General features: G+C 47.0%; 1 long non-coding RNA gene and 3 other non-coding genes across 4 annotated transcripts in view; 3 read left to right on the top strand and 1 right to left on the bottom strand.

Moving 5' to 3' along the window:
* Window positions 1-23168, top strand: part of LOC144152439 (uncharacterized) — a 50065-nt gene extending 26897 nt beyond the window's left edge. The window contains exon 3 of the long non-coding RNA XR_013319167.1: window positions 23035-23168. This is a non-coding gene — a long non-coding RNA (uncharacterized LOC144152439). The remainder of the gene's footprint in view (window positions 1-23034) is intronic.
* Trnat-cgu (transfer RNA threonine (anticodon CGU)) lies at window positions 7420-7492 on the bottom strand. Its single transcript has one exon. It is a non-coding gene; the product is annotated as a tRNA-Thr (tRNA).
* Trnat-ugu (transfer RNA threonine (anticodon UGU)) lies at window positions 7896-7967 on the top strand. The gene has a single exon. It is a non-coding gene; the product is annotated as a tRNA-Thr (tRNA).
* On the top strand, window positions 8380-8451 carry Trnat-ugu (transfer RNA threonine (anticodon UGU)). Its single transcript has one exon. It is a non-coding gene; the product is annotated as a tRNA-Thr (tRNA).
* Window positions 23169-25939: the final 2771 nt, after the last annotated feature.

The raw sequence follows: 25939 nt of genomic DNA, 5'->3' as shown, positions 1-25939 counted from the left end.
ATTTCTTTACTGAAATAAAATATAAACAAGAAACACATTTGGGTTTATTCAGTTTTCACTAGATGGTGCTAGCTGACAAGAAAGCGAGAGTTTTGTTTCGTTATTTCAGTCAGAAGTGGCATATATTTCTGAAATACGCAAACTAGGCCGTTTGAGCCATCTTGAAGGATTGACAAAATTTTTCGTGTAGTTGCACGATGGTTTTTAAGCCCGTGGGCCATGAAGTCGTGAGCCCCGTAGGAAAGTTAACAGGTGAGTCCCACTTAATTGATCATTATTGTTATCATTATTTAAAAAATCGGTCCGCGCGGACACCACGACACATCAGCTCTCAGTTGAAGAATTCCGCTCAACTTAAAAATTCAAAACCCAACTTCAAGTTCACAAATTGACTTAAGCGCGTTGTCTACATGCATAGATGAGTTATAATTGTCCCAAATCTACCACAAATAAAAAACGCGAATTGTTTCGTGGATCTGCTAAATTTATTTTATTTTGCTCTATTCCGGTGACGTATATACTATACACTCGTACGATTCGCATACATATAGTTTCCTATACGATGGCAATTCGTATGCAAATACTCTGCACTTTGATTGTTGAGCTTTGTACCCCTAGTTTGCGTTTACAATTACGATGTTTTTTTTTTTTTGTGATTTGAAGTGCTTTATTGCGCGGGATAACAATTGTGAACGTAAAAATACCTCTCTGTTTGTAATTCCGACAGCTGCCTCGTCGTCGTGCGGCCTCATGTGCAAACACGTTTTTACGGCCTCACCAGGAGACAGACACGTTTACCTGTGCCACGCCTCGTAGGCGGTTTGCGTATTCTTGTTCATGCCACAAATAAACGTTTACCCACCTACCTACCTGATCGATTCCCACGTGTCCGTGGTGCCGACATAACACTACGCTAGGTCTACATCCATATTATCATGGTATGAACGCGAAAAAAACATGAAAGAGCAGACATTTCTACAGGGCCTCAGTATACCAGCCTTTGAAACAGCAACAAACGGTTCGAACGGGAGACCCGATCGCGATCGTTTCAGCCCCGATCGTTTCCCCGATTCGTTTCCTTGCAGTCTGCCCTGGTGGCGGGAGAAGCGGCTGCTTTGTAGTGGCCTCCCGTCGTCGCGGTTTTCGCGGGAGCACATAAACAGAGATGATCGGGAGAAATGGCCGGGCTGTGCACAAAGAAATCCGGGAGGAAGCAGACAAATTACAGTATACGCGGAAGAACGCGGAGGAAGTAGGAAGTAAAGGCAACACAGACGGCCCCGGTGTTGACCCCATCATTCTAGCTTCCGCCCTTATAACTTTGTTTCGCTGGCCCGCACTCATGGCGATGATGAAAGTTTAGAAAGAAAAGAGACACGAATGACCGAGGGGTGAGCCTTCCCTCCACATTTCTTTCTCTTATCTTCCAGAAGATAGAGAGATATCGATTTGAGCATCGGTGGTGCACGGAGCTAATGGCGTCTTCTGTATATTAATGCAATCAATTCCACGTTTTTTTTTTTTTTTTTTTTTGGAACCCCCAACCTCGGAGCCTCACATGGCTTATACTCGCAAAGACACACTGGCGTTCTCTTGGAGGACGCAAATTCGATTCGTGGTCATTGACGCGGTAGTCATAAGATCGTGAGTTTCTCCAGCAAGCGTTACTGGTTTGAGGAGCACAGAAAAATAGCGACAGAAGCTGGTGACGATGTTAGACTAATGGCGGAAAACATACTCCTTTTGTGCGCCGTAACGCCCAGTATCGAAGCCGGTGCACTTTTCCATCTTTCAATCGGGGCTGCGCAGTTACAAAAGAGTTGTACGGGAAATAGCTGGAGTTTCTTCAAATTAAACTTCACAGGCCGCCGCAACGAGGCCGCCGGATTGTCCAAATACCGCTTCGCGCTAGAGCGAAGGAGAAGGGTGCAATATGACCGCGTCTGTCTTGCCGTCATCACATTAACAACGCAACCGACACTATCGGCAGCACTGTCGACTACGCATTTGTGAGTTGGCGTAGTGGAAGGTGGGTTAGCACAGGACCGGTATAATGTGAGATTAATGGGAGAGGCCTTTGCCCTGCAGTGGGCGTAGATAGGCTAGTGGTGATGATGATGATGATGTGAAAGGTGATAACATCGTCTTAGCACAGTAAATTATGTATTTAGCAATGAGATGTAGTGTTTAGCATTCGAAATAAATACGTTCATTTGGAGAGCCTCGGGGATGCACAAAAAGCGTGTAACAGTGTTTCAAAATCTTGAATGTAGACGCAGGGTATGTCAGACATTGTAGCCCACTTGTCAGCAGCGAATCCAAGAAAAAAACAAGAAATGTAGTTGAGGAACATCAATCCGTGCTTTTTTTGAACATTACCTTTTAAAAGCATGTTGTCGGCCACCTAGTGACATCAATGTCTGGTTTTCTCCTCAAAGCTTTCGGACAGTTTGTGTTCATTTTTGTCGCAGTAACAATAAAAGAACATTTCCAGAAAAGAAAATGCGACAGCGGTATTTCACAAGCAAGAAATAGATCTCGGGGCCCATGGGTTTCCACATTTCGGGATACACGCACTTTGGTCGCAAAACGAACGCGTCTCCGACACGCAATTACGTTGTCACAATGGCAACGGAGGTCCGAAGTTTTCGCCTGATTCACGGATCGATTTTGCGTTGCGAAACGCCGATTTCAACATTTGAGAGAAGAAAATAAAAAAATAACATCGTACGAGCGAGCCGTAAAGTCTCTCTCTCTCTCTCTCTCTCTCTCTCTCTCTCTCTCTCTCCCTCTCTCTCCCTCTCTCTCTCTCTCTCTCTCTCTCTCTCTCATATATATATATATATATATATATATATATATATATATAGTAAAAAGGGGCGCAATAAAAAACATAACAAGTTTACTTCGAAAACATAACTTTACATCGACGTTTCGGACGGGGACCGTCCTTTATCAAGCGTAATATTTTACAGAATGGAAGCGGTTTATATACAGTTCAAGCACTTGAGGTTCCGGGGCGGTGACATACGTTTAAGATTGGAAGCGAGGAGGAAGAGAGAAAAGCACATTGAAACATGAGAGAAAGAGCCAGCAATAAAGAAGCACAAACTTGAAAAGCATAAATATGTGAGAGAGGGGGATGGAAAGGCAGAGGTGGGGACGGGCAAACTAAAAAGAACCGAGAGGACACGACAAACAGAAGCTTAGTAGCGATGGGAGACACGTAATTGCGTGGTCGACAGGGATGACCCACAGGGGCGGCGAGTTGTACCTGGCCGCGGCCATCGCAAATGAACTCCGCCGCTTGGAACTCTTTATACGAAACAAAGAGCGCGAGCTGCAGGAAACAAAACGTAAAAAGCTTCGCCGTGACGGCGTACACTCCACTACTGACAGTCGATCAGAAGCAGCCCTTACATCTTCGTGCGCTGCCCATTCGATCATACCCCAAACTATTGACAAAAGTGAAGACCCGATTGTTAACCTTTCAGATGTAGAACTATCGGAAGAAGAACATAAAGTTCTCTCCAAAGGCCTCAACTTTTGCCCTGCTACAGGCTCCGTCAATGAATTTCAGCTCTACAGAGACGTAAATAACTTTGCAAGATCGTTAAGACTCAGCGAATATTTCCTGGACAAGCCGCAAAACACGGATGGCGAGGCAAAACTCCCATCTAGTCGTCAATGGACACCTCCGGCGCAAAGAGACAAATGCCTTGATATCTATATTAGGGCAGTCCAACGTGACATCGTGTCATCATATAGGAATCAGACACCCTACCGCAAAAACCTTTCCCGCGGGGAAGAAAAGGCCCTGGAGGCTTTAAGCACCCGTACCGACATAATAATAAAGCCAGCAGACAAGGGAGGAGCGATAGTGGTCATGAACCGATCAGACTACATAGCCGAAGCCCAGGGACAACTGAATAATACTTCTTTTTACAAATTATTGCCGAACGATCCAACCCCTCACTTTAAAGATAAGATAAAGGAAAATCTGGACCACCTTGTGAAAGGACAAAAAATAACTGAATCGGTGGCGCGGTCTCTTTTACCACTAAGCCCAGTAGCTGGGAGGTTCTATACTCTGCCTAAAATCCACAAGGAAAACAATCCAGGACGACCGATCGTGTCTGGCATAGGCACAGTGTCCGAATACATATCCAGTTTTGTGGACGGTTTGATACGGAACATACCATGCTCTCTTCCCTCCTACATTAGAGACACCACCCATTTCCTTGCCCAAACAATTAACCTCAGTATACCTGAAAATAGCCTTTTAGTGACCCTGGATGTGGCCTCGCTATACACAAACATCCCTCACGAAGATGGCATAAACTCAGTAATACTTGCTTATGAGGAAATGGAGCCGCTTAACAGATCAATCGATAGTCAGACGCTTGGGGAACTCTTGAAAATAATTCTGGAAATGAATAACTTTGAGTTCAACAATAACCATTATGTGCAAATCAATGGTACCTCTATGGGCACAAAGATTGGTCCCAATTATGCCAACATCTTCATGGGAAATTTGGAAAACAAGTTCCTAGGCGACTACCCGTTAAAGCCGCTCTTCTATAAGAGATTCATTGACGACATATTTCTGATCTGGCCTCACGGAGAGGATGCTCTCCTTACGTTTATTGAAGCATTCAACAATGTCCACAGCGACATCAGGTTCTCCCACTCGTACTCTGCCTGTAGCATAAACTTTTTGGACGTAACCGTGCAAATATCTGGCGGTAAACTGACAACATCACTTTTCAGAAAACCCACTGACCGACACCAGTATCTCAACTTTCACAGCAGCCATGTTCGCCATTGCAAAACCGGAATTCCTTACAGCCAGTCCATCCGATTCAAAAGAATATGCTCCAACCCTCAAGACTTTGCCGCCAACTGTGACCAACTACGCAAAGATTTAACCCGCCAACAATACCCTCTTCCCGTAATAAATGATGCCATTGAAAAATCGAAAACACTGGACAGACTTGAACTAATAAACAGCAGCAGTAACGTCCAAACTGACAAACCTCGAACCAACTTGGTTCTAACATACTCGGCCTCCGCTCCGAACGTAAAAACAATTTTGCGAAAACATCACAACATCCTTCTGGAAAGTGATCGAATGCGACGTGTCCTCCCTGAACCGCCCCGCGTCGTATATAGGCGAGCAAAAAACCTGAAAGATATCATAACTTCTTCAAAAACTGAAACTTCCCAATTTCAAGGCTCTGGACCATGCAAAAAACCCCGCTGTAAGCTTTGCCCCATGATGCCAAAAACTCTTGTTGCTGAAAGCACTGCCACTAGCTTCTCCTTTCAAATACGCGGAACCTTCGATTGTGATAGTGCTAATGTTGTGTACCTTCTTCAGTGCACTGTATGCAGCGCACAGTGCATCGGTCAGACGGAAACACCACTGCGAGTACGAATTAATAACCACAGATCACACACCAAAACGCTGCCTCACCTCCCTGTCTCAAAACACGTTACTTGCCTTGGTCACTCTTTTGACAAATTCACGGTGACCGTGCTAAAATCGAAGTTTAGAACACACCACGAAAGAGAGATGTTTGAATCATTTCTAATCCACAAATTCAACACAGTTGCAGGTGGAATAAATGAACAAGAGGGGAGTTTTTCGTTTTTGTCCCCGTAACGCACACCTCTGCTGCTTTTTTTTTTTTTTTTTTTTTTTTTTTTTGATCGGTATGTTGTGGTGATGTGAAAAATCTGCTCATTGTAATTATGTATAAACATTGTGTTATTTAGGAGTTGACCGTGTACGCGTGTGTATCTATAAGCACAGCATGGTGTAAGAATGTCTCTACACGTCATTCTTCTTGTTTCTATACAAGATTGTTTCTATACCTAATTTCTAGAGAATTGTTTCTATACGTCATTTTTCTTGACACCATTGATAATGTTTTGTCTCACCCAGTGTACCCGCGTATCAAAAGAAACTGTCTTGTCACTGTTTATTTTGCTTGCTTTATCGGCCACTCGGTTGATTTCGTTGTTTGGGTCAATCGGTCTAGCCATTGGCGTCTTTCCTTCTTTCCATGGCCACTTGGTCGTTTATGCGTGTTTGTTACTTGTGTGCGCATGTGCGCGGTATCGCCTTTGACCTTCGCCCTGTTTCTGTTTTGATTTGTGGCGCCGGTATCCCTCTCTTTTTCTCCCCCGTTGGCTTACTACTTTCACTGTCTCTCCACTCAGACATAATTACTATCACTCGACAGCTTAGCCCTCTTATCGCCATCGCGACGGGGGGCGCCTCCTTTCTTCCCAGGTTTCTCGAACACGTGGGCACTTTACGACTTTGGCGCCGACACTGACTGGGAGGAGGAGGTGGAGGGAACTGAATGGGGGATTATCTTCGGGAGCCGACGAAACCCCGCGCCCCTCGCTCGGGAGTCTTCAGGGCACGCATACGTAGGACACCCCTCGCATATTGTTCACGGGCGCTGACCGCGGGCGCTTACAACTCGTCACCCCTGTCAACCACGCAATTATGTGCCCCCTATCGCTCACGTTGACTTACTATTCTCGCTGTCTCTGCAGGCAACGTGATTCATGTCTCCTCAATCACTCTCATTCGGACTTTCGATTGCTCATCTTCACGCCGGCGCGACTGGGGCGGCCCGTTTCTTCCCGGTTTTCTCCGACACGGCGACACATTACGGCTTCCGCGAACTGAGCAGGAAGGGTGGGGGGAAGTAGATGGCGGTGCGTCTTTGAGGGCCGACGAAAAACACGCGCTTCTGGCACGGGAGTCTTGGAAGCGGCGCGCGTACAACAACCCTTGCATATTGTTCGCCTGCGATGGCCGCGGCCAGGTACAACTCGCCGCCCCTGTGGGTCATCCCTGTCGACCACGCAATTACGTGTCTCCCATCGCTACTAAGCTTCTGTTTGTCGTGTCCTCTCGGTTCTTTTTAGTTTGCCCGTCCCCACCTCTGCCTTTCCATCCCCCTCTCTCACATATTTATGCTTTTCAAGTTTGCGCTTCTTTATTGCTGGCTCTTTCTCTCATGTTTCAATGTGCTTTTCTCTCTTCCTCCTCGCTTCCAATCTTAAACGTATGTCACCGCCCCGGAACCTCAAGTGCTTGAACTGTATATAAACCGCTTCCATTCTGTAAAATATTACGCTTGATAAAGGACGGTCCCCGTCCGAAACGTCGATGTAAAGTTATGTTTTCGAAGTAAACTTGTTATGTTTTTTATTGCGCCCCTTTTTACTATTTAACCTTCACTAGCCTAATCGTTTACCTTATATATATATATATATATATATATATATATAAGGGTTGGCAGTCAAGAAAACCTCGGAAAGCAAAGGGGAGAATGCGGTAGGTCACAGAAACAGATTAAGAATTTTTTGAGACAGAAAGAAAGTGGTGAAAAAATGCCCGCCAGGTGGGATCCGAACCCACGACCTCCAGAACACGCGTCTGGTGCGATGACCACTACGCTACCGGCGGGGCTGTTTCCCCACCACTTTTTCGGGTATTTATGTGAAGGTATTTTTATTTTATTTTATTTATTACGTTAAGGTTTTCTTGACTGCAAACCCTTATTCAGTCTTAATTCACCGAGCCCCTCATTTCCCATTTCTGATTCGCTATATATATATATATATATATATATATATATATATATATATAGAAACATACGCCGGCAGTCTACAGTGCCAAAGGAGGCATAGGGGTGTGGTTAGGCTCTTTTTCTTTTTCATTACGGTTAATTAAGTAAACATTTTTTTTAAATATACAGAAGAAAGAAAGAAAGAAAAACAGAAAAAGAGTGGCGCTGGCTACCACCCTAAAGCGTCAGATGTACTTCTAGTAATTATAAATACCCCAGAAAGTAAAGGAGAACACAGTCGCCCAGATAGCCGAATTGGTAAGGCATTCGACATGTAATCGAAAGGCGTGGGTTCGGTCCCCACTCTGGGCGCGTGTTTTTCTTTCTTTCTTTCTTCTGTATATTTAAAAAAAATGTTTACTTAATTAACCGTAATGAAAAAGAAAAAGAGCCTAACCACACCCCTATGCCTCCTTTGGCACTGTAGACTGCCGGCGTATGTTTCTGTATTTCCTCAACGAGCCCCTCATTTCCTTACTATATTATTCTGCGAAAGCTTAGCGAGGATCTCGGTTCTGGCAGCCTTGATGCCTAGGTAGCATAAGAGGGCTTCCCGCCAGTAACCCGCTCATGACAGGCTGTAGACGTTCGAGTCACGCCCCGGGGGTTGAAAAGAAGGTCCCCTTCTCCCCGTGTAGTCAGAGTGGCGCTGGCTACCACCCTAAAGCGTCAGATGTACTTCTAGTAACTATAAATACCCCAGAAAGTAAAGGAGAACACAGTCGCCCAGATAGCCGAATTGGTAAGGCATTCGACATGTAATCGAAAGGCGTGGGTTCGGTCCCCACTCTGGGCGCGTGTTTTTCTTTCTTTCTTTCTTCTGTATATTTAAAAAAAATGTTTACTTAATTAACCGTAATGAAAAAGAAAAAGAGCCTAACCACACCCCTATGCCTCCTTTGGCACTGTAGACTGCCGGCGTATGTTTCTGTATTTCCTCAACGAGCCCCTCATTTCCTTACTATATATATATATATATATATATATATATATATATATATATATATATATATATATATATATATATATATATATATATATATATATATATATATATTAGGCACCCCCCGGAACTGCGATTTACGGAGCATTTAGGCAGTGTCGGTTAGGGCATAGGGTCTAAGGTCACTACGCTCGAAGTTGAGCCGGCAGCTGTTGCAAGAAATATGAACTCATGTTCCCTGTCGCAACCCTCCATAGGCGAGCGTGTTGATTAACGGTGCGGAACGCGGGCCGCTGCACATGCCCTGACACGGGCAATTTTTTCCCTTTGACGACCCCGGCGAGTGGTGGCGGCGGCGGGTCGACATCTTAAGGGCCGCTGGTGTAAATAATAACCGCCGCCATCCATCACACTGCGGAAGTCCTTTGGGGAAATATGGCGAGGTAAGACGGGCCCACTACATATCCTTTGAGCGGCTGGACGCGACACCAAATGATGAAAAGCTACGATTCCGAAAGCCGCCGTATCGCTGCGTGTACGCTGCAAGCTGAATTGCAGGTTTCCATCAATCATTACGCGTGCGGGACATTTGTAACTACATATTCACGATCGCTACATGTGGAGGCAGCAGCGCCTTGCCGAGAAAGTTTACGCAGGCGTGTACGTGGGAAGTGCAATTTCTCAAATCCAAGCCTTTGAATGGGTGAATATGGGCTCATAATGTGGCGTCGCCGAAAGATACACGGAGAAACTATGAAAACTGGGTGTAAGTCTACTGATAATTATTATCCGGGCGGTGTTTGGTGGTGAAAGGAATCGCGTGTTCCGTGTGAAGCCACGAAAGTTTAATAGAGACCGCGAAATGCGAGGCCAGTAGGCTGTTCAGCGGGCAAACGCGACTATCTCTTATTAACGGTCGCGTGTATCGATATGTCGGCGGGTGAGACATCGACGGAGAACAAAGCACAGAGCTGCGCGTGCAACAATCACGTGTCCTCTCATCATTACCACCACCACCACAACCACCACCACCACCACCACCACCACCATCATCATCATCCTCATCAAAATCGCCTTCAATTTTCCTTTGCATTTCCTCTTCCCTCTCTCCGTTACTATGATACGAGCCTTGGCTACTCGCCCTTTTTAGGCAGCGCTGACGTTAAGCCTAAAAACGTACCAAGCTATGTCAGACTGATTGCACGCAAAGGTGCGGGTACCAGGTGATAACGTGAGACCTGAAAGCATAACGTTAGGCTTAACTTTACGCTTGCGCACACCACCGTCCCCCACTGGGCGCCGCGCCGCCAGCAGTTCGCCTTGATACGTCATCATCCGTACTAAACAATGGCAAAATGGTGCACCAAGCCTTGTGTACCGGTTGAGAACGTTCAAAGAAAGCTCAAAGTGTGAGATTAGGCCTAAACGACGGGATGGCACATACCCGTGATCACATCGCCATCTGTTGTGGCAGCGCCGTACTCTGACAGGTTTCAGTGGATCAGCATGATGGTGCGGGCGTTACATGGTAAACAAAGAGGGCGCGATCCGCGGAAGCCTGATTTTCTATCCTGTCACGTGGTCTTTCATTTTTTAGAGACGGTCTTTCTTTGGCTACCCAAACTCAGACGTTTTGGTCTGTCTGTCCGTGACTTGATTCAGCTACCCGGCCACAGGGAAACTGAATCTGCGCATTAGTCTTATATACTCACAGCCAAATCTAAACGTCTAAGTCCTGTTTTAATGTTCATACTTGTCAACATTGTTAAACAAGAACAAGACATTACTGAAATATAAGGCAGAAAATCAATACATGAGTGACATTTGCAGTGTTCCTTTACTAAAAATTCACGGATGCTTGGTTTTTGCGAAATGAAATGCTACATCCACTGCAGAAAAAATATTCACTCCGTCGCCTGCTGTCGCCCGCGCCACTGTACCTTCTCGCGGCATTTTAAAATATCAAACGGCAATAGCAACAAAACGTTCCGCTAGATAGGTTCCACGTTCTGCTTGGAACGTTGCAGTAGGGCGCTTCGATTCACGCGCGTCTCCGCCGTACGGCAGCGCTGGCATCGAGGCCCCCGGCCTGGAGCAGTGGAACGCGGTAAATTCAAATTGACTTGAGCAAATTTTTAGCGTGTTTACCTTGGAAGGAGCGCGACGAAAGCGGAACAGCATGAGAGGTGAGTGGGAAAACGAAGGGAGGCATTTTCTTGGCAAATGTCTACAAAGACTATCGTCTTTCGACGACATTTGCAACGAAAGTACCAGATACGTGGCCTATTCTTCCAACTGAGGCTATGCCAATTCAGGAAATTTAGACTGAGAAATTTAGACTCACTGAGCACGAACACCAGTGACCTCCAAGTCGCTGACGCCTTCTGCAGGAGAGGTACTGCAGCGCCAGCAGCTCTTCTACCGCCACACTCTCCCCCCAACGAGGTATGCTCAGGTCCGGTGTCCCCAATGAACGAGCCATTCTCCATGGCAGAGTTGCTCGCTGCACTGGCTTCTGTCAAGAAATCCAGTTGTCCAGGCCCGGATGACATCCCCTACACAACCCTCTCGCACCTAGGTGAAAAGGGAAGAAGTCGCCTCCTGCATGCCTTCAATCTTTCGTGGGAAACTGGTCGTCTAGAGCCAAGGTGGAAACACGCTCGCCTTGTCCCAGTCCTAAAGCCGGGTAAAGTTCCAACCACCATCGAGTCTTACCGACCCATAGCACTCCTGAGTTGTGTCGGGAAACTGATGGAAAAGATGGCGCTGCTCCGCTTGGACTGGGATTTGACCATCCGAAATATATACCCGGCACAGATGTCTGGTTTCCGCAAGGGTCGTAGCAGCCTCGACAACGTCATCGCCCTTGCAAATAGCACAAGAGAAGCAAAGTGTCGGCGGAACATTGCTGTTGCCGTGTTCCTAGACATCAAGTCAGCGTATGACTGCATCGAGCATGAAGCCATCCGCTCGGCGCTGAAGTCTTTAGGCATCAGGGGCCGCATGTACGTATGGTTATCGGACTACCTCTCCGATAGGTATGTGTACATGTCTACCGATATGGGCGACTCATCGCTACATCAGGTGACCCGAGGTGTTCCCCAGGGTGGGGTGCTGAGCCCTACACTCTTCAACATTGCCATAGTTGGCCTGGAGAAATGCGTGCCAAAGTCGGTAGAAATCTCTCTGTACGCTGACGACATCTGCATATGGAGTTCTGGCCGCAATAGGCGAGTGTTACGGTCAAGACTGCAGCACGCAATTGACTCTATTGCGGCATTTCTGGCAACTAGAGGATTAGTGATTTCAGGGAATAAGTGTGCTGCGATAGCCTTCACAAAGCGTGACCTTACGCGCTACGGCCTCACTGTTGGAGGGACCGCAATTCCGTACGTCCCGACCCACAAGTTTTTGGGAGTGACATTTGATAGTAATCTCACCTGGTCCCCACATGTTCGCCACCTCAAGGACAGGATTACTTCGTTCGCCCGCATATTCCGCATGCTCTCCACCAACACTGGCTGTTGTTCAGTCAATTCTCTTCTACGGGTATACAAAGCGCTTTGCGTTGGCCTGATGAGTTACAGCATCCCTGATTTGGTCCCTCTATCAAAAGGAACTGTCAAAGCGCTAGAGAGCATGCAAGCACAAGTCCTGCGGGTCTGCATTGGCGTTCCAAAGACAACATCTACCATTGGAACGCTGACAGAATGCAGGCAGCTCTCACCACTCGCTCTAAGCACGCAGGAGTTGCTTCGTGCGCGTCTGCGGATTGTGGCAAGACAGCGGGGCCATCCTCTAGCGACAAGCTGGGCTAAAGAAGTGAGTGAATTTCTGCCGAAGGTGTATCAAGAGCCTTCTCCTCCTGAGCACCCGCCCTGGATGTTCCTGCCCATACCAATCACGACTACTGTGCCCGGTATCACGAGGAAGGAGTATATTCCGGCTTCCGCACTAAAGTTCCTCGCCCTGGACTACATGTCGCGGATATACAGAGACCACACTCATGTGTAAACTGATGGGTCGGTGTCATCAACATCATCCACTATCGGGGTGTGGATACCGTCATCTCGTACTACCATCAGTGTCATGCTCAGTCACAGAACGTCAACTACGGCTACCGAACTTGCAGCTCTGAGGGTGGCTTTCGCTCATATCGTCAAGCAACCCGCTCGAGAGTGGGCCATCTTCACTGACTCAAGGGCTGCCCTTCAATGTCTAGCATCTTTTCCAAAAGACCAGCTTGTGTGTGACATACACGCTTTACATCTCCAAGCTCTACAAGCGCACCATCACATTGCACTTAAGTGGATTCCAGCCCATTGTGGGATAACTGGCAATGTGAAGGCGGACATTGCTTCATCCGTTGCGCATAATCATCGTGCATCGGCAATAGCTATACCATTCTCCAGGAAAGATGCATCTATACTTGCATCCAGCGTGGCATGGAACATGCAGCGTGCAGCCTGGGATGACGTATCACGTCATTACGCGCCGTTATCTTTCATCGATCCCAAGTACAAATTTAAAATGCCATCAGGACTCTCCAAGCGGGTAGAAGCAATTCTACATCGCATGCGATTGAATGTCGCATACACGCGCAACTTCCTCTTCAATATAAAACAGGCTACGTCGCCACTCTGCCCATACTGTGATATGCGAGAAACCCTGCAGCACCTGCTCTGTGAATGTGCTCGATTCAGTGCTCAAAGAGTATCCCTCGCAGTGACTTTGGGACTGCCGCTTTCCGTGGACATGCAGCTAAAGGACGTTTTAGGACCATGGGCTTGTCCCAAACGTGCTTTACGGGCTACCAAAGCTCTCATAGAGTACCTGCAACACACAGGTCTAGATCAGTCGCTGTGAATAACTCGCCGTATATGTACGCACCAACTTCGTGAACATCATCGCCATCATCTTCATCACGTCATCAACTGGCGTAGCAAGTTAGGCATTTTAGCCCAGCTAACATCGCCATACTTCATTAAAGATCGCTCTCTCTCTCTCTCTCTCTCTCTCTCTCTCTCTCTCTCTCTCTCTCTTTCTCTCTCTCTCACAAGATAAAAAATTTGGAAAATAAAAAAGTGAAGAAAAAATGCCCGCCAGGTGGGATCCGAACCCACGACCTCCAGAATACCGGTCTGGTGCGATAACCACTGCGCTACCGGCGGGGCTATATTTATCCTCCACTTTCTGGGTGTCTGTGTGTGTGTGTATATATATATATATATATATATATATATATATATATATATATATATATATATATAAATCTAGAAAAAGATAAACTCACAAAGCGCGCAGAAATAGTATAAGTAAAGAGTCGGATGCACAGCAAGAACAATAACAAACAATGTTTACTTACGTAGCGGCAACGGGACTTGCCTTCATCAGAGTAAAGTTACAGCAAAATCATGTAACTTTACTCTGATGAAGGCAAGTCCCGTTGCCGCTACGTAAGTAAACATTGTTTGTTATTGTTCTTGCTGTGTATCCGACTCTTTACTTATACTATATATATATATATATTTGTATTTGCCACTCGGTCAAATAAATAATACCCTTTTTTTCCCTTGAAGTCAAGAAATTACACAGCGTGTAGAATAGAATGGCGGTGGTGGGTGGTAGCCACGCACGGAACGAGACCCGCTTTCCGGGAATCGTTATTTGAACCCAAGTCAAAGCGATAAATCAGAGCCCGCTGCCATTACCGGCCAGGAACCCCATCAGACGATGGAGAGCCGAATGAGAATCGGCCCAGGCCACACGCTCATTTTCTCCAGCACCTCGCGCGCTGGCAAGGCGAGCCGATGTGCGCGAAAGGTGAAGCAATAGTGACAAGACAGATAACCGCGCAGATCTCCCGCGTAACAGCAAAGTTGTGTAATGTGAGCAAACCGCAGGTAATTTGGAGCTACACAGTCCAGACACCGGTAAGTGTGCGCGCAGCAGCACTCAGGGAGCCTGAAAGAAAAAAAAAAGAACATCAGAAAAGAAACGCCGCCACACACTTAAGTTCGAAAGAAGCAGCTCGTTCCTGTACAGTGCAGTTACACGTCGATCTGAAGCAAACTTATCCGCCAGACGTCAAGCCGTTACAGCCCTCGCTGCGAGGTAGACTTTAAAATTCTTTTCAACGATATATTTTAAAAGGGTAAACGCGGTCATGTTCAATAAATATATTTCATTTATAAAAGAGCCATAAATGTTATCGCGTAACTTGCGTGTCGACTTAAAGGGGAACAAGCCGAACGCACATTGGATTTCAAATTGCATGCTTTTCGTGCGAAGTCGTATGGGGACAAATCAAGTAGTAATGTAAAAGCGGCGGTGATTGGAAGATAACTGAGTAATCGTGTTGTGACAGCCGCTTCAGAAAAGCGTCGTCTAGCTGTGTACTTACAAAAAGCACCACTTACGTCACTTACCTAAAAGCACGAAGAATGTACTAGTTATGTACTGGATGAGCTGTTGATGAAATGGGAAGTGTGCAAGTTGATGTAAAAATGCTCGATAAGGTCTTTCACTTTTAAAGCTTAGAAGTCTCTCTCTCTCTCTCTCTCTCTCTCTCTCTCTCTCTCTCTCTCTCTCTCTCTCTCTCCTCTCTCTCTCTCTCTCTCTCTCTCTCTCTCTCTCTCTCTCTCTCTCTCACACACACACACTCGCACACGCACGCACACGCACGCACACACACACACACACACACACTCGCACACGCACACGCAGACGCGCGCGCGCGCTCATTTACGAACATGTGCAATGTCAATTTCAATGAGCTGAGGAGACGAAAAGCAAAAACGCCCGTGTGTACGAGATTTCGGCGCACGTTAGAGATCCCTAGGTCGTCAAAATTAATCCGGAGCCCTGCACTACGGCGGCGCCTCATCGCCTGCGTTGCGTCGGCGCGTTAAACCCCCACAGTCAATTAATCAATCAATTTCAATGAGCGTGCGACAACTAAACAAAATGAGCGTAATCAACGCACAGTCAGTGCGGGGTGTTAGTGGTTCTGAATTTTAGGCATCCACTGAATTTGAATCTCCGGAAACAAAATACTTCAACCAAGGAACAACTGTTTGTAATGAATTGAATCGAACAAAAACATATTAAGACAAAGCCCGCCCATGTCCTCAAATGGGAGTGATCGTGGGGGGTAAACCACACCTGTACTCCGCACGATGTCCCACAGATTGAGGAGGGGGGCGTGGGGCGTAATTTGTGTCCCGTGCGTCGACCCACCTTCCATAGGTAAGAATACCCTTGATGAACTAGCTGCTAAGAAGTTGTAGCCGTTTATAGTTCCATGGCAAGTGTTTGACAACCGATCTCCTGTCTTGAAAGTGAAAAGTTTGTCATTATCATCATCAACAGCAGTTGGTTATCTTCGTCTTGGTTGCTTGACAAGCTCTCAGCTACTTTCACGTAAGCTTTCGTTAGCATGGCGCCTGTTCCGAGCTTGTGAATTCGGATCTGAGCACTGCGGGGGAGATTTTTAGCTGCGGTTTGCGCAAAGAAAACCTCCCATCGAAGCAGAGTGCTTCGGGGAAAAGCATTGTTTTTTCGTTCAGCCCGGCGCTAGTTTCAACGCCTTTCGTAAGTGCACTTGCGTAACGAATACATTCAGCCTATAATAACGCGTTCTTTTCGGGGGATACATTCTTGCTTTTTTTTTTTTTTTAATGTGCTCACGCTTCTTTCGTAACTGCGGAAACGCGCATGTTTCGTAACTAAGCTCTGTGAAGGCTCGCGCATCGACGAGCCTGCATCCAAGTGTTTAGAGATGCAGTAACAGGTGGTTTTTCGCCCTCGAAAATCCTATCCCCATAAGGGATATCTTCGAAAAGCCAAGAGCAGCTAGGCACTCCAAGCTGTTCTTAGCGAGAATGATTACGCCTGAGAGAATGGATCACACAGTAAGTGATGGAAAACTTCTCAAACTATAATTTGCAGTATCGGGCTGTCTAATGATCGAAAAGTGTTAGGCCACGTAATGAACTTGAAGAAAACTTCGGTACAGATTGTTTGTTATTGTGCCTAGTCTGTTTGTGACAGTAGCAAGTTATCTTTGGTGTTAATTTCGTATTCCCACCATTTACATAACCTAATCGAGATACAAAGCAAAAGCGAAGTCACCTTTCCACACCTCCTTTCTCAAATGCCTATAAAAATGGAATAAGGAGTGGAATGGACAGTTAAACCAAATGTTTTGACTGCTCCTAGGCGACCCCTTTCAAGGAACCTGTCAAATCTCCCAAGAGCTCTTCTTGGTTTTGAGAGGCCCACACTAATTTTTTACCCTGCTTAGAGTAATGGTTTCGTTGCCTCATCAGCACTTAATCTAAGGGTTTCAAAGTGCCTGCAATATGATATCGCGAACGCTTCAGATAGCCATCAACTATCTTGTATTTTTCGTTATTTTACATCGAAGGCACTACATCGCCTACGATGAGGAGCTCCTTCCCCGAGTATGCGTGTCTCCCATCGGACGCAATCCCCATATCAATGATGGTGCAAAATTATTTATCTCTCTCAAGGCCCTGGCAACATCTCCACACGCAAGATAGGCACGAAAGGAGAAATACATAAATGAACGAAAAATATTGATACCCTCCGATAAAGTCAGCAAGAAGACACGACCACCGCTCTCGAGGTTTCCGGAACGTACACTCCTCCTTTCCGTTTCCTACGGGCGAAGAGACGACATTGTTCCAAGCCCACCGCCCGTCGGGCTGTTTCTTTCTGCACCGTGGTCTGCCAGGAAGGGTAAACCCACGGAGGGAGCAGCAGTCATGCGGCGAAGCCAAAACCGACGTGGCGAAAAACCTAGGAATGTTCGGAATCCGGGGATCCGCGAAACGGAAATAAGGTTACCGCCTTAGCCGCATTTTTGCTTTCTTTCCGCTTCTTCCCATTAGTTTCGAGTATTCTCTCTGGCCTCTTCCGTGCTCCTGGTTTATGCCTCGGACTTTCGCTGAATAATGCTCAACCTCCGAAACCGACGGTAGATAACGCTGGCGAAGGACGGGCTTGGCTTCGTGTAGCGGGCGTGCCTTTCCGCTAGGAAGAAGACAACGGTAAGACTCCTTGGTGCTTCCCAAAGCCTGGCTCCGGAGATTACGCCTTTCCGAGAGCTGCCTCGGATTAATAAGGCGAAGGCACCATCACTGCAGCGACGGGTTTACGGCGCGGAATCGCCTTTATTGGTCCCAGTGCTGACGCAGGGATCATTGGGTCTCCTCTTTCATGGCTTTATATGACACTCAAGGGCAACGCCAGAATTGCTTCTACTGGCCCCGAATGCAGCTTCACGCTGCTTTTCCTTCTTTTTTGGAGCAAAAAAGTTGTACCTTCATTTACATGCACATTGAACGCCGCTTTGCGTCGACTGTGTTTCGTTTTCTGAGTTATGTTAGAGAACCTTGCCTGATGACAACGACCCGCGTGCGTGCTCGTTCATGGTAAGGGCTAAAAATTTAATTGGTGATCATTCCGACTCACGCGGGAAGAGGTGCGGCCTGCGTTAGCCGTGCGATTCCGATTGTACGGCAGATTTATTTTGACTAATTGTGTTTACTTCACCCCTCCTCCCCGCTCACTTCCTGTCCATTCTCTGTCCTCTTCCTGTCCTACTTCCGCCGAGCTTCAGATAGCTAATATCATCAATGTCGTTGTGTTTTATTGTGTAAGCGATGTTGAGTGACATCCCCCCTCCCTCCCCCCCCCCACCCCCCCCCCCGAAAAAAAAACTGCCCGCCCGTCACCCTATCTATCAATAACGCGTGACAGCATGCCTTGGATACGCGCACATGGACCATATGTGGTATGTAATAAAAGTATCTTGGATAAAAGGTCGTATCCTCGGAGTGGAACCTGTACAGCAACCCAAGAAGGAAAACATAAAAATAAACGTCGTAGCATGCGCAGTTTCACCTACGGTGAAAGAGACCGCAGGTGGTCGAAGCTACGCCGTCACCTTTCTACACGGCTGTCTATCGAAGTGCGTGCTTTTTTTTCGGCGTAGCCACACGCGGCACAGAGATACCAAAGCCCGTGCCAGCTTTCTCGTTTTTACTGCTGCATAATTACTAAACCTCGCGTGCACTTCCGTATCCGCCCTTTGCGCGATGCGGCAAGGTCATTAAAGCTCCATGCTGATTAGAGCGACGCCCCATTAACAACCGCTCGTTCTGTGCCGTGCGCGCACTCGCACTTCTCCGCTCTTGTCCCGCCGGGATCCAGCTGCAGACAAGGCGTTCCCTGACACGTGTCGGAATGGAAGAGCTCGGAACGATTTAATAATGCAAAGACACCGTAGGAACATCCCCGAGAACGAAACTCGGGCGATTACAAGAGTCCCCTTGAATAATGACGGGGTCCCAGGAGGGTATTGCCCTCTTTATCCCAGTTGAGTTGAGGGAGGTTTATTTTTTATTGTGCGGGGTACTAGTGTGCTAGTAATGTGTTGGAGGTAGTAAGAGTACCATGAGGACAAAATATAACATTAGTTAATTTGAAACAGCAGGCTTCGTAACTTATATTATTAAAACAAAACAAAAATAAGTGCTAAACATTTTCAGTTAGACGCTACACTATGTTGACGGTGACGTAATAGAGGTAACGCTAAAAACAGTTTTTCAGTGCTTTAAATTCCAATGGTACGACCAAGCGAAACAGTACGCACCGGTACAATTGAACAGTTATGATTATTCGAGGGCTGGATTTGGTGGAGAAACAGAGAGTGTGTGAGAGAGGGGAGGTAAGGGAGTGGAAGGGAAAAGGGAGGGAAGGAAGAAAGGTAGGGCTCTTGAAAATAGTAACACTAAAAAATTTGGGGCCCTACCACATTTTGTCTGGCCATGTGAATATGATTAACTAGATTACAAAAATGAATATGCAGTGAAGCGAAGAGCAGAACGCCCAACTTATGAACCTTTACGCTCGCCAAAATCAACTTTGTCCGCAGCGCACCTGGAAAGGGGAGATAGCACGGCCGCAGAGGCTCCAAGCTTTTCCCACCTCCGCCGCGCAACCAAAGCACGAATCAGTCAACGCGCAACGTGGTAGCAGCCCGAAAGAGCGTTTCGTCGCTTCAACAAATTATACTTCGTTCATTTCCAGCGGCCAAAAAAAGGTTCGCGTTTTGTGTATCAGGAAGCGCTGAACGTGCTTTTCAGCCAGCGTGGAGAAAGTGTCAATCACTTCGTCCTTTTAGTGGCGAAGCCCCATAGGGGCTGGGGCTGTTGGCGTCTCCTGTTGTCGTCGTCGTCATAATCGTCGTTCGTCTTAAGTAGTCAGGGTACTAAAACACCGGGAAACTCGCTAACGCTTTGTGCCAGGACGTAACGCGTACAAAAAAAAAAAAAAATACCCCGGGACACTCGTTTACGCCTCGCGCTAGAAAGCTTTGTGCTTCAAAGACAAGAGACTTTTAAAGCAAAGCTGTATATCTGAACCCCTCAACGGTTTCATCTGTGTTGGCGAAAACGCCAAGGCGCCAAGAATACACTTATACACTGCATGCTTCGCTCCTCCCCAGGTTTCACGATAGTGGAAAGGCCCCGCGATTTTTCTATTTTTGTTTGTCCCCGCTTTTGCCCCCCGAAAAAATTAAAAAAGGGCCGCGCTTCACTGGTCAATTCTGGGTAGCGTCGAATTCGAATGGTAAATTTCAGCGTCTTGGCCTTGAATCAACATGTTCGTTTAGAAACGCGCTTTTTGCAACCCTATTGAAATCTGTTGACGCAAAGCACTTGTTTTTTTTTAAGACTATATTGCCGCCAACTATACATTGTGTTTCTTTATTTATGTTTTTTTACCACCCGGCTTCGCCAGTCTGTTATCTGTGTGCCAAGGGAAGTGCATGCTCCATTCTTTATTTCTATGTCGCACATGTAATCTGTTTTGATAGGGAGAGCGTTTCGAACTAATGTCAACAGCTTAGAATAAGCTTCTTTGATCTGCAGTGTTCTGGATGTCACTCGACGTTTCGAGAAACACTCGCGCCCAAAGATAATTTCGCGCAGAGCAGGCGCTGCGGTATTCGATTCGCCGACACCCGCCTGCGCTCGTCACTTTGTTGACTGCTGCTTCGCCGCCTGTGTATTTTTTTAGTTGTTAGGGGAGCACAAGTTCGCTCCAATAAACTTCTTTAAGTCAGTTGCGTCCTCTTTGTCTACGTGACAACGTTACGTTTCGCGCACTCGAACCTCTGGCTGTCACCATCACAAGAAGACAACACTCACTGAAGCCCGGTTTCATCCTAAGCCGCCACATGTTCTCTCTTAAAGAGAGAGAGGGAGAGAGAGAGAAAAGGGGGGTGGGGGAGGGCGGGGATCAGAGAGGCATTCTAAATGAAGTAAACGCGGTTCAGTTATGGGCATAACAACAAAGTACATCGGCCCTCGCCCCTCAAGTATAACGAGTTTTGGACACACAGGACAAATGGCAGTAATTGACTTCGGAATTTGGAAGTGTAGAATGTTGTGATCAAAACAAGGGCGCAGTCAGACGCGGATTTCAATTCAAACAGTGCGTTTACGTGTCAGGTGATATAGAGTGTCGGGAGCACCGAAAGAAATCTGCAACAAATAAATTTCAGAAACAACAGAAAAAAATGCGGAGCTTTAGCATAACAGAAAAACGACGCTAGTCTTTTTGTCTGTTGGCTGCCACGGTTTAGAAGGACGCGGTGGCGTACGAAGGTTGGCAAGAAGGCCGTGGTAAGTAACGCGTACACACACAAAAAAAACGTGCGAGAGAGAGAGAGAGAGAGAGAGAGAGAGAGAGAGAGAGAGAGAGAGAGAGAGAGAGAGAGAGAGAGAGAGAGAGAGAGAGAGAGAGAGAGAGAGATTTGTATTTCCAGGTGTAGAGAAGCAGATGTAAGGAACGAAAAAAAAAAACAGGCACGGGAGGGGGGGGGGGGGGTGTCAGGGGCGCGCAAAATTCTTGTGGCAGTGACTGTTCCCTATCTCAGAGGCGTTAGAGAAAACGCAGACAACGATGGCGCAGAAGGCAAGCACGGAATAAATTTTAATTCTATTTCGGGAATTCCAGTCTGGAAGCGAAAACATAGCGACACTGAATGAAAGAGAGGAAAATGGGGAGGTCACCGCTAGAAACGAAACATGATTGCGAAAAGAAATATACTGAAAGCAAAGATGAAGTGGTGCTCCCAGAATCTACTGAACGGACAGCTGAATGAAGACGAGACGTCGTAATGGGACTGTGTGTTTACGAGCGAAACAAATAGGTTGAAATGAATGTCAAGCCCGGAGCGAGGCTTTTCGTGGCACCTCATAGAGGATAAAATGATAAAAGTAATTGTGTTTTATATTAAAACTAACGGACCGACGAAGGGACGTTAGCCAACGAAGGATGTAATAGAGGTAGTCGCGGAAGGGGCACATCACCGCCAAGCCCGTACAACCAAAGCGTACAAAAACAATGGGCTGTTAAGACTGCCAAAGAAGGAACGAAATAAAAAAAAACAGCGGTTTAACTCTTGCGGATTTGGGGCGAAACAACAAAGTAACAACGACGGTGCAGAAGAAAAAGAGTGCGGCGCAACAGAAGATACCTCACCATATATAAATATATAATATCTGGAGGGAAGGAGGGGAAATGATCAGAGAACGAGCGCACTGACGGAACGGGGCAGCGGAAACAGAATAAACGTAAGCTTCGATTGTCACATTTTAATGAGCTTCCCGGCCGGAAAACAATTCCCAGCCTGTCGTCTTGTCGTCGTCAGTGTCACATTTTCGCTCCCCCTTCCCACCCACGTAAGGTGAAGTCCCCCTCCTTCGTTTCCCTCTCCTTTGCGCAGGCATCATCCTTTTCTTCCCCAATCAGGATGCTGGCTGGCAAAGGCAGGCAAGAGCAAAGGCAGGCAGGCAGCGAATCGCTTACCGCTTCCCATTCGTCCTATACACATACACAAAACAGCTTCCGCTCGGGTCTGCGAGGAACGCGATAAAAGAATGCCGACGAAAAGAGGAAACGAGAAAAGCGATCCGATGTCGGAAAAGGAAAGGGGAAGGACCACTAAGGAATAAACTCCCGTCTCGCGTGTGCCTGGCAGCGATATCTTCCTCCACTCCCAGTTTATTTTTTCTTTCTGAGCCCCTTCGCGCGTCGTTCTAGTTTTCGTACCACAGCGTTTAAGTTTAGTTCGACCGCGGTTATACCTGTCAAATCACCTTTCGCCTGGTTTAAAGTGGATATTTTTCGCATCTTTTTCTCGATGGCCCATTTTTATTGTTTGCAAAACGGCCCTTGTAAGTTGGCTTTTACAACGTCGCTTCTGAAGGAATCATGCCGCAGCCTCGAACTGGAAATACCGCAGTGTTTGATGGGATTACCTAGTTTTGTAGCAGGAACCTACGCCGCACGTGTCTGACTTTGTCCTTTGTTTCTTTTCTTTTTTCTTCCCTGAAGCTCTACAGAAGCGTGTGCACTGCAAAAGCTAGAAATTCGGGACACTTACCATATAGACGCATAAGGATAAAGGTGTTCTCCGGGAAACCTGACTTATCTCTCTAGTGAAGCCATTCACTGGTATTCAAGCGACCTCTTACTTATGTGCAGACGAAAAATGGAGAGATGGCAAGGCTTTGGCATATATTGAAGACAAGGGTTTATGGACTAGGCTTAGCGGTAAGTGTTGGCATCGGTTGTGAAAGCGTACCCGCCGCGGAGCGATGAAATGTCTTCACTGTAAGGCCGGAACGCCTCTTTGAATGCGAATGCCAGACGCCGCCTGTTCTCGGTGGGATATCCATTTATAGGACGCTAGGTGTGCACTCTCTTCAGTTCCTTTCTGTAAATAAAATTGGCAAATTCTGCGCATGCCATGAAATTTATGCGTTCATCCTGGGCAGTGTATGAAAGAGAAAAAGCGTTTATAGAAGGTGTTGCAGAGTCCCTTTAAATTGAACGGTATGGAGTCGCTGTCAATTAAAACAGCTCGCGAAACCCTGCGAAGCGTGTTTTGCCGCCTAGCTTTCTTGCGTTGGGAGAAGACATGCTGACGGCGGATTGCGCGAAGGGCAACGAAAGTGTTTGGTGAAGTTTAATTATTTTTTTATTCTTTGCCGGCGTAGCAGGAAGTTGCGCATAACACCCACGGCCTTAAAATTTATGCGAAGTGTGCGCCAACTCCCGGAAATGCACATCATCTGGATCCCCGGACACGAATCCTTCGAGGGTAACAAGGCGGCACACGCCGCTGCCCGCGTTCATACACACCGGGCCGTTTCTCGAGAAGGCGAAGTCACGCAGCCCCTTCGCTCTCCCAAGCCAGCAACTCTGAGTTCATACGCGTACATCCTCGCCCATTACCGCCACGAACAACGACGCTCCCCGCCACCACACCCCCATTTATCCAGAGCAGAGGCGACTGCCTTTCGCCGACTTCAGGCAAATTCCTATGCTCACCCCACTATCCTCCATGCCATGTATACCCCACCCTCTACTACTCTACGTGTAATTTCTGTCCCCAACCCGGCACCCTGTACCACATGGTATGGGAGTGTCAGAAAACCCCATCCCTTACCCCAAATCCTCACCCAACGTACGAGCAGTGGGCGGGCCAGCTGGCCAGCTCCGACCTCTCAGTCCAGCATAGCCTGGTGGAGAGGGCTAGGGCAGCCAGCGCGGACCAGGGCTTCCCGGACTAGAGGAGGCCCCCCACCGGGCGGGCGTCCGACCATCAGCGCCTGTAGCTCGTCCACATAAAGTTTATCCACTCCACTCCACTCCACTTTTCCGGCGTGATAAAAATGATCGGGGAGAATTTTGCGAGAGAAACGGTCCACTCGACCGCACTTTACGATCTAAAACTAAAAACCCTTTCTTAAGAGAAAGATGGTCACAACGCGAGGCTTTCTCCCGTGAAAGCTGAGTCGAGGTCCAAAATTCGAACTAGTCCCACCATGTCAGAATGGCGCGATCGGATAGACGTCTGCTTCATAACGCAAGAGACCCGGATTCGATTTCGACCACGGGAAGCTTTTTTTTTTTTTTTTTTTTTTGGGGGGGGGGGCGCTTGATGTTCTTTCGCTTATCAGCATTATTTTTTTGTGTAACCCATTGTGAAAAGTTGGCTCTCCTGCAGTGCGTTATGTGGGGCCATCGAACGCCATCAGTTAGACATAAAAAGCTTCGCTTTAAAAAGGCTTGTAACTCGGTAAAGAACAAATTGCTCATTCTAGATGTTAATCTATAGAGGTAAATAAACAGTTATTACTATTCCGTTTCATGTCCTTTCAATGCGTGAAAACGGCACCAGGTTGGCTAGAGTCTAACTGCAGCACCAATAGGTAATTCAAGTATTCCAACAGTTATTCGAAAAGAAAAAAAGGAGTAGCTTTGTGCGTGCACCGAATAGCCTTCGTGACTTACAGTCGATACCAATTTGAAGGTTGTCGCCGTCGCATCATCCAATCTAGACAACCGGGACAATGATAGGCGCATTGGGGCCTTCGCGGGAATTATGTTATGTGAGCTTCCATCACCCGTTGGCTGGTTGCTGAAAGGCTTGAATTCCCACCCGCAGCGAAAACGTACACCTTCCTTTTATTTTCTAGGGCAGTTTGTACGTCTATTGTCGTTTTACGCATTTTCCCTTATCTGTATCATCATCAGCTGTCCTTATTTTTTCATTTACTTCTTTGTCACGGCGTACGCTCTCGCACACCCGAATTTGTTGCTGGAGACAAAGTTTCTACATTTTTTTTTGTTGTCAAAACTGTTGGTCTTCAGAGCCATTATGCAAAACATAACAAAGAGAAAACGTCGATATCATCGTTGCTGATCGCCCAAAACAGATTAAGTGTAAGGAAAGCAGTTGCAAAATCACATTTTCACTGCCTCTACAATGAGCAACACGGAGTCACCGTGTTTGCTTAACGCTACCGGTCCCCAAAGACCTTCAAACTGATTTGGACTGTAAGCACGTAGGGACAAAATTTAACCAAACCCAAGATACATCCCTCTGATAAAATGCAACTGTTGGTCACAGTTAATGTTCGTGTGAAAGCTCAAAAGCCTCCTTCCGGAATCGGGTTACTGCCCAGTGCAAAAGAGAAACGAACGTCCACTCACATGCACCTGAATGCCAAAGCTAGCGCTAAGCCTTACCTCTTGACCTCCTTTGCCGAGGAAAAATCACCAACGTTGGAATGTCTGCCAGAAGATAACCAACATCCGCACATATATTTTATCTGTTAAGCTGTGAGACGGTTGTCTACTTTCGGTACCAACATACAGAGCTCACGCGAGCCCTGTCACTTTTAGACCATGGCAAAAGCGCTTCTTTTAGCTGTCTATACCAATGGAGCGC

This window comes from Haemaphysalis longicornis, unplaced genomic scaffold (assembly GCF_048455015.1).
Source record: "Haemaphysalis longicornis isolate Haplotype H1 unplaced genomic scaffold, Haemaphysalis longicornis Haplotype H1 scaffold_9, whole genome shotgun sequence".
Classification (NCBI taxonomy): domain Eukaryota; kingdom Metazoa; phylum Arthropoda; class Arachnida; order Ixodida; family Ixodidae; genus Haemaphysalis; species Haemaphysalis longicornis.
Note: the sequence above shows the minus strand (reverse complement) of the source record. Positions and strands in the feature narration are given on the sequence as shown.